Below are 9,555 nucleotides of genomic sequence, written 5' to 3' on the forward strand. Positions count from 1 at the left end.
AAGTGTCATCCAAGCCTACTAAAGAAATGAAAGAACGAAAAAAAATGTTAACTTTCGGAACATACTGAGGGTATGGCGGAAATGAGAGAGCACTTGCACAAAGCTGAAAGCAACACACGTCAAAATCGCTGAAGCTGTAATAAATTCAAGCCATGCACTGCTAGTGGTGCAAGGCTAAGAGCAACTAAAATAATGCCATGAATTTATGCAATACCATGTGTGATGCCTCTGAAATGTCTACCTTGCAACTGATGCTTACTTAGAAGGCAAGGTCATGTATTCAATGTGTTGCAGCGATACAGTTGAAGTTCTCCCGTTTATTTCATTGACGCTTCAAAACTCCCTTCATGATGGCAAAGCCAGCTACAAGCACGTGCATTAATGCACAAGCTCAAACAACCAAGGATTGCGTGATGCATGTCAAAAAATGTTCTTGCAAGTGGATTTCTTTTTTTAGGAGAGAAAGAGTAGTATTCTGAAAAGAAGAAAAAAAAAGCAATGTTTGGTCATTAACTGACAAAATAAAAGTCAGTCATAATTTAAGCAAAAAGATAATTCATGGTATTAAGATAAACAGTGAGATATTACAAGTGCTTATGACATTTAACAGAACCCGCTGAAGAGTTGATGTACCGAAGAAAGCTGTGAACAGCTGGAGCACCAAGTCATGCAAAGAAACCAAGACAATACAAGCGCTTATATGACCTCTTAAAGGATAACTTCTGTGCACGTCTTTGTCTATGCTTCAACACCATAAACATTTACTAATTGCTACAGCTATCTACCCTTCTGAACAAAACAAAAAACGTGGAGGACGCTTAAGCTTCGCCTCTAAGAGTGGAACACAACAGCATTCAAAGATCCCTGAATGCTTGTCAGGCTTCCTGGCAACGGCAGTTTTCCTTTTTGTCCACCTTCGCCTGTGCACGCCGTTGCCCTTTTACGCTGCCAGAGATAAGTGCCATGTGGATGGTGTTTCTGCAAGTAACCTACCCAGGCATGCCGCTGTGAAAAGGGGTTTGTGTTTGAGTTTCCTGGTAACAGAATTATGTTTTCTCGTATATTCAAATTACAATCCGATGCTATAATGCCTGGAGGGTGTGGTTAAGTCATACTTTACGATTTTTCTGACGTATTTTACTTTGAGAAATTCAATTAGTTCACCAGCGTCTTTGCACCACACGGAGGGCCTGCCTGGTTCGAGTGGTTCGGGATGATTTTCTCTGCCGACGCCGCCAGCACGCCCACACCCACGGCGACACCGACGCCGAATTTTCTGCGACACGGGGCCCTTATCGCTATTGCATTAAAATTCTGCTTATAGTGGCCAAATTGTGATGATAATGAAGGCCATCTGTACCACCCAATTCCTTCCTTTGGCCCTAAATGCATTTACTGCAACAGCAGCAGATGCCCATAGTAGACACCTCAATCTCTGGGCTATTTGAATAATAAAGTTCATCTCACTCTCTCAAGAACAACTCTTTCGCATACACACAATGCCACCTTCATCCAATACAGCGTTACCGGCTAGGGCCTCCAAAATATGTGCACAGATGCTATTGCTCTCAGAGTTTGCATGGCGCACAAAATCCTGCACAATTTTCCAGGCGCCAGGGCTGACTCTACTGAAGGAATGTCAAGGCAGTAGGATGCTTTGTACATTTTCTAGATAGTACTCATGAATACAGAGTAATTAAATAGCAATGTAGTGCACAAGAATTGACTGACATTCTCGAAGCACATGAACAAGTGAGGCATTGGCTGAATGCATTATGAGAAAGAATGATTCGCTGATGGAACGCAGCCCATCCACATTCTATCAAACATGGTAGTGAAATTGCCAAAGGTAGTGGCCTCGCTTCCTTATGGAAACACTGCGCAATATAGCCGCACCATCTGTAAATATATATTCAGACAAGACTGTCAGAATATGTACGACGCACTCATTCGCATACAAAAATACTCCTCACGCTCAAATGAAATGGCAGTCACACTGAGGATGTAAGGGGTTCAATTTACCCATAGCGCAATGTCGGATCTTTTTTCCTTGCTACCACAGGACAGAGCTGTAAAAAGAAATTCTGGCAGGACCCATCTCACGATGAATGTCAACATTAATGCAATTAGCATCGAATGAATGTAGCGATGCATGACGTGTGAATGCCGAAGGTTTCGGCTCTCACACTTCCCTCTGAACAAGCTGTACCATCTAACAACACCAATGCAAAGTGCATGTGTGGCGTGTATGTGAATATATAGTCAGATAAGATTGTTTGACTATACGTATGACATTGCTTGATACTGCCCTAAAGAAGCCTTTTTTTTATTAAAAGGTTGCATATATCCAGTGACCCAAGTTGGCATCAAAAAGGTTAATCAAAGAGCAGCACATCCAGATATAGACACCGGAAAGAGCGTGAAGGATCACATACACAAATGTATGCACCATCACCAAAGGGGATAGCAAGAGTGCAGCCGAGGATGACAAGGCGGTTTTACAACAATGACACTATAACGATAACTTGACAATGGCATGACGATAATGTTGGAATGAAAAGGACAGAAGGGATGATCCAGAAGACAGTTTCAAAGATTGCAACTGCCATAACAGCAAAAATACTGATCCAGACAAAGGAGACAGGATCACCTCATTACATCAAATGCGTGGCTAGTAAAGTGTATGCATGAGTTATTGTTGAACTTGCGTTTCTTATGACGATGAGGTTACCTGGCACAGACAGAAAAACCTAACTTATTACAGTAAGCAACCTTGGTGGTGCCAGAGTAAAAAATGTAACCCAAGGAGTGACTAGCAGCTTCAATGGGGCTTGCACTGGAAGTTAGGACTTTTAATAACTCTGTTGAATTCTCTGATGAATGTTTTATGACCTTGTTAATTAAAAAGCACATAAGTAGTTCTAACCTAGAATCTTGCACTAGTTATATGAAACCTCCTATGATTAAACTGAAGCTTTAGGCCAGCCAAAGCTAACGATTCCAGTTTTCTTGAAACAGCTGCCCAATGCTAGATTTGCAAGCCCACATTAACAATGCTTCAAATCTTGGACGCCATTCAGGCTCTGGGGTTTGAATCTCATACATTGCTAAAATTAGGAACATTCTTAGGATACTTCATGCCCTTTCCGTTTTTTTTTTTTTTTTCTACGTCTCTGTTTTCCCACCAACTTGGATGACTGGGTAGCCCATGGTCTAATGGGTAGAGGGTCGGGTTGCAGCACTGAGGGAACCGTGGTCGAAATCAACTGGTGAACCAACATGATTCATGGAGTATACGCCCCTGTGTGTGGGCCACTGGGTATATGCCACTCTTGTCCTGCTGCTGCTCCTCAATCTGAGCCACCCATGCCAAAATGAGCAAGTTGACGTAATCTCCCATGTGACCTCCCTCTATGTTGCTCTCTTTAAATTAGCCAGTTTTGATATCACATGATGTACAATCATTGCATTCTACCAGTGCTAGCATATGGGGCTGAAACTTGGAGGTTAACAAAGAATCTCGAGAACAAGTTAAGGACCGCACAAAGAGCGACGGAACAAAAACATTAGGCCTGGAAGAAAGCGGTGTGGATCAGAGAGCAAACAAGGATAGACCATATTCTAATCGACATTCAAGAGGAAAAAATAGAGCTGGGCAGGCCATGTACTGTGTAGGATGGATAACCGTTGGACCATTAGAGTTACAGAATGGATACCAAGAGAAGTGAAGCGCAGTCGAGGACGGCAGAAAACTCGGTGGGGTGATGAAGTTAGGAAATTTGCAGGAGCAAGTTGGAATCAGCTAGCTCAAGACAGGGGTAATTGAGATCGCAAGGAGTGGCCTTCGTCCTGCAGTGGACATAAATATAGGCTGATGATGATGTCACATGAAAGGTACTATAGTCCGTGACAGGTTGTGCCACTCCAACTTTCCATTTTCTCACTCACAAAACCTCCGTTCTTGCTACGAATGACAAATTTGCCATTAAAGTAAGCCTAATGTTTCAATCTAGCACTACTTAATATTTTCTTTTAGTGTCCCTTTACGTAGTTGCAGTGAACTTAAGACTTGACTAATAGCAGTGTCTCAAAGTAGCACTGCAGAACTGCTGTTTCTTGGCCTGTGCTGGTTATCGCTTAGCCTGCTTTTAAAAATATGTTGTCAATGATAGTCTCACATTTTCCCCTCTTTTAGTACGCACTTCAGTGCAGTGTGATGGCTGGAGCTACAAAGTGTCAAGCTCACAAACTTCATTTTTCCACGGTTGCTCAACATTATCCCTCAATTCCTCACAAATGTTGTGCAATATGCATGCAGCCCTAACAGCTCACTTTGCATTAGGAATGTGACATTCCATTCTCTTCGCAACATAGTGAAAGCGAGCTTTCATCCTACCAAATGTGTTCTCCACAATTCTTCTTGTTTTGGAGAGCTGGTAGCTAGATTCTCAATCAGATGTACCACTTTGGGCTTGCGCAAATGGCTTAAAGAAGTGGGTTGTCAAGGGGAAAGCCTAGTCACACTGTATAAATGGCGGCACAGCGCAGCCCTCTACAACAGCCACAGGGGATCTAAAGTGTTCACCTTCAACGAGAGTGCTCAACCCTGAATGTGCATAAACACTGGCACCATGGCACCTTCCTGGTCTCCCCAGATCAACGTACTAAAAATGGTAGCAGTGGTCCACAAGAGCTAATAGTATGATGCAGTGCCTGCAAGAAAGAAAAAAAGCTTCATGTACCAATTCCCAGCAGCAATTAAAGCTAATAAATTATACACTTTCACAACATTAAAAGATAGCATGCACGTGCAGCACTGAAAACTGAAGGGTCAATGCGACCTCACTGCAACCACACCTTTACTTTGAAAGACAAAAAACAAGCACTTTTGTTATGATGTATTCCTCTGGAATATTGAAATTTAAAAGTTTAAGATAGACAAGTCATTAAGCAATTGACACCAGTGCGGTATACATTTCATAGGCAAACCTACCGTCCTTTGCACTTGTAATAATCTGTTGCATGCTCCTTGGGAGTGAGATGAGAAAATGGCACCCATCCAGGGCACCGATGGCTTGAGGGAAGCCGGTGACGGCGTCGAACTTTCTTATGTGTGTCGCCATCTCGTCTCGATGCAACATGCGCAGCCACTCGCCCTTTAGTCGCTCGATGATGGTAGCGCATAACTCTCTCCGCATGATGACAATTGGCCCATCACCAATTTGTTTACATTGTGTCTCAACTTGTTCATGCTGCATCACTGTTTCACTATTTAGTGGGTACAAGTTCCAACAACCAGTCCAGCTAGTTTTTCCATGATTTTTGTGCTCCTCCTGCTGTCTACACACTGTGAACTGCATGTGGCAATATACTGCATGGTATGGTGACTTGCGCAATACGTCAGCCATTGGTCCTCCTTTTTTCTGCAAGAGATGTGATCACTTTGAAGCCACCTAAGGCAGCGCTGACTGCCCGAGTGCTATGACAATATGTAACTCCTTGTTTGTATGTCTGTTTGTGCAAGTGCATGTGTACACATGTGTGTATGTCAGGATCTTCCTCAGTTGGCATACAAGGGATTCATGAGCAAATAATGGCCTTTAATCAATAAATGCTCACCAGAAATCCGCTCGATCAGTGTGCGCTGTTTTGTACTCATCCCCTGACTAAGCGAAATATAATAAAACAAGTAAAGGTGGCTAAACATTACCCAACTTTCAAGCAATGGCGTTACCCTTCAACTTCACACCGGGTGGCTATTGCTATGTCCCGCCTCCTTCGTACGGCGACACCAATTGCTGTCCATTTCCAGTTGAAGTGAACTAAGTGTGGTTCTGCTTATCTTTCATACGCAGAGAGAGAGAGAGATTCAACTTTAATGGTGCCAGCAATTCACGAGGGCGGACGCAGCCTCCCTCCGCCTAGCAGACGGCCGAGATCCCCTGGGTCTCAGCGGCTGCCTCGGCTAGCTGGACGGCCCAGACCTGGTCTTGCTGGTCTGAGCTGAGCAGCAGGGTCTCCCACTGCCGCCGGTTTTGAATTTTGCAGCCCTCGAAAGGAGCCGCCTTCGAGCATGCCCATAGAATATGTGGCAGATCCGCCCTACATTTACATAATTTGCATTGATCGTTGTATTGCCCTGGATAGAATCTGCTGCAGGCCACTGGGTTTGGATACATGTTTGTTAGCAGTTTTCTTCGTTAAGGCTAGGCTACATGAAGCAAGCTTTAAAGAGTAAATTTGCACCACGAACGGAGACACGGTGGCATGACGCACAGTGTTCGCTGGCTTGCATTGCATGAAGCTAAAAGAGAGGGATGCCTCCATGGGGGTTTGCCACATTGCTGCAAAAATATATGTGACATACAAACAACAAAGTAGCTGTTTCCGGTATTATTTCGGTTTGATAATAGCCTGATAGCATGAAAAACTCTAACACATACATTTACGATTTTCTCTGTATATTACGCTCCCAAGATTTCTTTCCAGCCGTCCGCGGTAAACACCACCGCTCTCACAGCTAGGCTAGAGCTGCTGCTAACTTGCGAATGTGGTGAAATGGGCTATTCCTTTTATTGTTTGGTTTACTCTGGAATAAAAAAAAGAGAGAGAGTAAGGGAAAAAAGAGTACACCGACAGCAGGACATGAGCCCACACTTTCTTAGTACAAGGCAGAGACAGTACCACTACACTAAAGTCTGACTCAAGATGGTGGCATTCTGACTGACGTTTTTCTCACTTTATAAGGCATGTTCAATTGCCTTCGCAGAGCTTTTTCTGTGGATCTTGGCCAGTTCGGATATTTTTCTGCTGCCATTCAAGGCAAATTATACACAAAACTTGCCTCTCTGAGAAATGCGAAACTTGCAGTTGCAGCCAAAAGCACCTTTCTTTTCAAAAACTTGGGGGATCGCTATGTTGACACCAAGGAGGCCCGTGTTGAAATTGCATGCAGCACTCGGTGTCTCCTAAAGCGTGCAGTTGCGTCAGTTTACTTATTGCACACACCTGCAGTGCAATGCGAGCATAGTACAACACTGCTACTATTCATGTTTCTGCCACCAAAAAAGACATTGCTGCACTTATTTTCAATGAGAACTCCGCGTCCACCGGCTGCCATCACCACAACTACCACAGCAGTAGCAGACAATCGGCATTCTCAGGCGGAAGTAGGTCATTGATTTGAATAAACATCTGCATTTATTGCATTCGGTTATTTATTTCTAAGGTTACCCAATTACAATGCATACGTATGGTATTCAAAATAAGCTTAATGACGCTATATGTTTCTAGCATTGTCGACGACGTTGCGCAGGGAGCCAATCGGATTGCTCGCCAGAGTGACTTCACTCATCTCCACTCAATTGCCCCTTCCCACAATATGTACCATGGGTGCCGCTGTGGTTCTGGCAAGGCACATTTTTAAAACCTCATAATGAATTACACACTTTATACACAGCGCTTAAATCCGTCTCTTAATGATCAGAAAGACATACCCTATCGACTCAGTATGTTTATACACAATCGTCAAAATCATTTCAGGGTCCCTTTAAGCATTCCATTGAATAACAGTACATAAGACAGGACAGATAGAAGAAAACGGACGGATCGCTGTGCCTTCTGTCTGTCTTGTCTCTTGTGCTGTTATTCGATTTAACTTCATCATGTACCAACCAGCCCAAGTTTACATTATTTTGCAATCATTCCATGCATAAGGTTCCTGTAAAAATGCATCTCTGTGAATTTCCTGTTAATATTTAGCTGGTTTACAAATGCATGAATATCTTCCGTTAGGGCCAAAGATTTTATAAGTAATTTTATCATGTGGTCCCGGCAGAATATCTCAAAAGCTTTTCTCCATAGTCGCACAACTTCCTATCAAGAACTTACGGCCCTCCTACGATATTGTATCCTTCAGAAAGAGGAGCCGCACAAAAGAAATCCACTCCTTGGCGTCGAGGTTGTCCTCTGCAGGCGCACCACTCCTTAATATTTGGTTTCGGGCTTTCAAAACCCTGCGGAATGTGTCCCGCCACTTCATCCTGCAGCATTTCACAGTAGTCAGTAAAGCATGCGGGAATCCCATGACCCATGCTGCGCACGCTTTACATGCCTTCGTTTGTAGTATGACTATCTGATGCTCAATGGAGAGTGGAGCGCACTTTTGACAGCAGACAATGTGAACATGCAGTGCCATGATTATTGCAGCGATGCATTTTTCCGATGCTATTCCTTTTCGCGCTTCATCAGAGCGAAGCTCCGCGCGCGCTACGATAGAGCTCAGCCAGCCGTTAACGGTGGATCGGAAGACATCGCACAAAAAAAATCCAGGCCCAGCATACAATGTGACCAGCAGTCAGAGAACATGTGCCTTCCTGCTGGAGCAGTACTCCAATCGTCGCGACGAAAAAAGCACCACAACTAGTAAAAAACACGACTGAATAAATATATTTACGCCCAGCCGCCAAGCACTACCGCGCCCCGAGGATAATTACGGAACGCCAACGAGGAATGAACCAAAGTTGAAAGTTTACAACTCACCAGTCGCCCCGAACTCTCCTGCTACTCGCCGCCAAGCTGCCTCATAACCACCACATAAAATAAAGAACCAACTTGCAATACTACTGAACTGAATATCCCACAGGGCACGTTCTTTCCCAATTACGTCGAGGAGACGTTCGTCGAAGGCGTTTTATTTTTTACGAACGTGCGCGGCTCACCACGTTGACGTTTGTTTTGACCAGTGCCGCGTGTTGACAAGCGCGCACGTGCACCAACCGGTAGTACGTCACTGATGCACATCCTGTTCCGGCTTTGTGGCTCGCTCGTAGCACTTCCTTGGTTACGCATGGTTACGCGTGGCGCGAGATCAGCAACAGATGTTGCCATGATATTGGAGCTACCACACCAGAAAACGCTTGTAACAAACTGACCTGACATGATCATTCATGGATCATTCATGGCGCAAACCCACGAGCACGCCCGCGGGCGCCTCGAGATGCCGGTGCCTTTCGGCCGATCGCTGCATGCCCCGAAGGCAGCGATTTAAAGCTTCAAATGAGATTTTTGTTCGTGCTCGAAGCATTATACTCTGGAAAAGATCTCACAAATAGACCAGAAAGCTCGCTTTTTTTTTTTTTTTTTTTTCATAAATCTCATGCAACGTCCACCTCATAGTACTGCTAGCCATTAAGCACGACGAAATTCATCTCCTCGTTAGTATAGTGGTCAGTATCCCCGCCTGTCACGCGGGAGACCGGGGTTCGATTCCCCGACGGGGAGCATTTTTTTTTTTTTTTTCCCTAATGTCTCACAAAATAACTGTTTTTCCGTTTGTATAGCCCACGGGCAACTGCAAAATAGCATCAAGGAGGGCAGGCTCATTAAAATTACAGCCGGCAAGGGGAGAAGCAGCACAAATGGCCACTGCCAACACTCCAGTTGATAGTGTTCAGTCAATCGTTCTTTCACTATACATTAGGGCGCGCATGCCTCACTGCATACTCGGTTTTGTTGTCAGCGCACAAACTTTTTTGCACAAACACATATTTACCA

At 44.3% G+C, this 9,555-nt stretch overlaps 1 long non-coding RNA gene and 1 other non-coding gene across 2 annotated transcripts; one reads left to right on the plus strand and one right to left on the minus strand.

The window, feature by feature from the left end:
* Positions 1-244: 244 nt before the first annotated feature.
* Positions 245-8,261, minus strand: LOC125940619 (uncharacterized). The gene is made up of 3 exons (XR_007463813.1): positions 7,891-8,261; positions 4,586-4,713; positions 245-475 (listed from the first exon to the last, which is right to left on the minus strand). It is a non-coding gene; the product is annotated as an uncharacterized LOC125940619 (long non-coding RNA).
* Positions 8,262-9,210: 949 nt separating this feature from the next.
* Positions 9,211-9,282, plus strand: Trnad-guc (transfer RNA aspartic acid (anticodon GUC)). Its single transcript has one exon. It is a non-coding gene; the product is annotated as a tRNA-Asp (tRNA).
* Positions 9,283-9,555: the final 273 nt, after the last annotated feature.

The sequence above is a fragment of the Dermacentor silvarum genome, chromosome 10 (genome assembly GCF_013339745.2).
Source record: "Dermacentor silvarum isolate Dsil-2018 chromosome 10, BIME_Dsil_1.4, whole genome shotgun sequence".
NCBI classification, from domain to species: Eukaryota; Metazoa; Arthropoda; class Arachnida; order Ixodida; family Ixodidae; genus Dermacentor; species Dermacentor silvarum.